A 2633-nucleotide genomic window follows, 5' to 3' on the forward strand; every position below is an offset into this window, starting at 1 on the left:
CAGTATCTGAAGAAATCAAATATATTGTCTCTAGTTTGAAGCCCTTTCTGTTCTCTAGGTGTTTGACTCCAGTTTTTGAGGATAAGAAATTCCAGCAGCATTAGCTGCAGTTCCTGGGTTTATTGGTGCTTCACCTCTACTGCAACATCTATTATTCTTTCTGGTAATTCAGATAGATTGCATTAGGCCAAGCATATAATCACAGTTATTTTCCTTCTGCAAGTAATTTATTCTAGTCAATTTGTTAACTCTGTTTCTGATAATTTTTTTTCTTCATTAGAAGGCGTATTCATGTAGCTAATTTAGGTCAATGTAGCTAAAATTGTCCGAAAATCTTTGAGTCTGCTGGATTGGATTATTTTATTAATACTATACTTATTTTTAAGTACTCCACTACAACCTGATTTGTCTGCAGTGTTGACTATCAGTACACTAAATTCAATACAAAGCATATAACATTGCATGGAAGAAAACCTCATAAATATAACCATCTATGAATCAATTAGCCTAAGCTTAAATTGTAATTAAAAACCCCCACAAACTATGAAAAAAAACATATGACTTAAGGTCGCATCACAGAAAGGAAAAGTGCTCTGAAAGTACTTGCTCTCCCATTTTTTATTGTTATTTTTTAGCTAGCAGTGTAAAAGATGTTGCAGACCTTTAAATGTCAAGACTTCTCATATGTCTCAGCTGTGGATGAGACATGACATGGAATGTAAATGCAGAACACTCTAGTACGAAACAAATCAAAACCAAACCTGAGCAGGAAAAATAAAATAGCTATCAAGTATAGTACAGGATGATTAGATTAACCTTATGATGAAAAGTGTTGCTGTAAGATATGCTTTAAGTACACTTAATGGGATCGGTAGGTTTATGTTCTTATTACACTGAAATGGATAAAACTTTTAATTTACATAAATAGGTACCTGACGTGGTCTGTTTTTGTAGTATCTGTTGCATATATGCTGGCTTCTGACTTCAGTGGTTATTAAAAGATAATTGTTTTTTTTCTTGTACAGAGTAGTGCTGAAGTTGGGTGCCAAAAATGAAGCATGTTCTTCATGCAGATGATGCTTTGCTTCTACAGCAATATCCAGCAAGAGCAATGGATCTGTTAATAGCTTTCCTTTGGCAGCACAGAACATTAACTAGGGGGAAAAAAGCCTAGTGCCAATGCCATGCCCTTGAATAGCCCCTTTCCAACAGCACTTTATGGCTTCTCCCTAGCAGAAGTTTCATAAATACAAGGGATGTATTTATATATAATCACGGAACAATGTCAGCCATAGGTAGGATGGAGATGCACTTCAGTCTGGGCAGAATGTAAGTCATTTGTGGCAACAAAAATTATCCAATGGACTCCTCTGCTATGAGAACAGACAGAGAGCTGAGGCTGTTCAGCCTGGAGAAGAGGCTCCTAGGAGACCTGAGAGTGGCATTTCAGTATCTAAAGAGGAGGCAGAGTCTGTTGTGATGGGAAATAGTTTCAAACTAAAAAGGGGGAGAATTAGATTAGATATAAAGAAGTTTTTTTACGATAAGGATGGGGAGGTACTGGCACAAATTGCTCATAGAGGTGGTGGATGTCCCATATATATATTGAGGTCAGGCAGGACAGGGTTCTGAGCACCCTGATGGAGCTGTAGATGTCTCTGTTCATTAGAGGGAAGTTGGACACCCTTCCAACTCAAGTGATTGTATGATTCTTTTGGGGAGAAAAACTTGTCTATACCATGTCTTCCTTCGTGTTTCCAACTCTCTTCCGCATGTAGGCTTTCCTGATGGTTGGATCTTATATGTTACCCAATGTAGTCATGTTGCAATAGTCTCATGCTGTGGTTTTATTGCAACTGTCCTGTCGGTATAGCATAGTCATCTATTCCTCCAGATCCCTTCTCTGGAAGACTCTACACCAGTCTGCCCCTTTTCCTGGCTTGCCTCCACCTACTTCAGAGCACTGTTGCAGTGTGCCTCTTTAGGCTTTAGAAGTAGATCGAGTAGGTTGGGTTAAATGCTGGAGACTGTTATTCAATTATAAGTTGATATCTGTGCCAAAACTGTTTTAGAAAGTTCCCAGTTAGGTGTTGGGGCAGGGCAGTGTCACACAGGGTCCCTTCTGTTACTTCAGGGCTGCAAAAAGGCCAGGAGATCTGGGACAAATGACTTAATTTTCTCTATATGTAAAAAGAACGCACCAAACTTCCACCTCACAGCTGTACTGAAAACTTTCAGCTTTCTAACGGTCCTTGAGTTGATATATTGAAGTAAGGAATAAAATATGCTTAGGCTGAGAAGTATCTTGTTCAAATAACTTGTTATAGACTGTAGTTCTGTCTCTGATCTGACTGTGGGCCAGTTCAATTGGAGCCATTTAATTTCATCAGAGGTTTCTCAGCTGTTGTGGTGTGGAATGTCATTAATGACCCTCAGAAGGATGCTCAGAGTTTAAAGATGTTAGCACAGACAAAAGCTTACACGTTGCTTTAGACAACTTTGAAAAGATGAGTGATTATTACAAGTTTTGTTCTCTGTGACAAACCTGAGGTGAATAGCTGGAGCCTCAGGGTATTGCTATTAGCAGCACTGCATTGAGGAAAGCAAGTGATCCTTCTGTTTTCTCCTCTCAT

Source organism: Meleagris gallopavo, chromosome 1 (genome assembly GCF_000146605.3).
Source record: "Meleagris gallopavo isolate NT-WF06-2002-E0010 breed Aviagen turkey brand Nicholas breeding stock chromosome 1, Turkey_5.1, whole genome shotgun sequence".
NCBI lineage: Eukaryota > Metazoa > Chordata > Aves > Galliformes > Phasianidae > Meleagris > Meleagris gallopavo.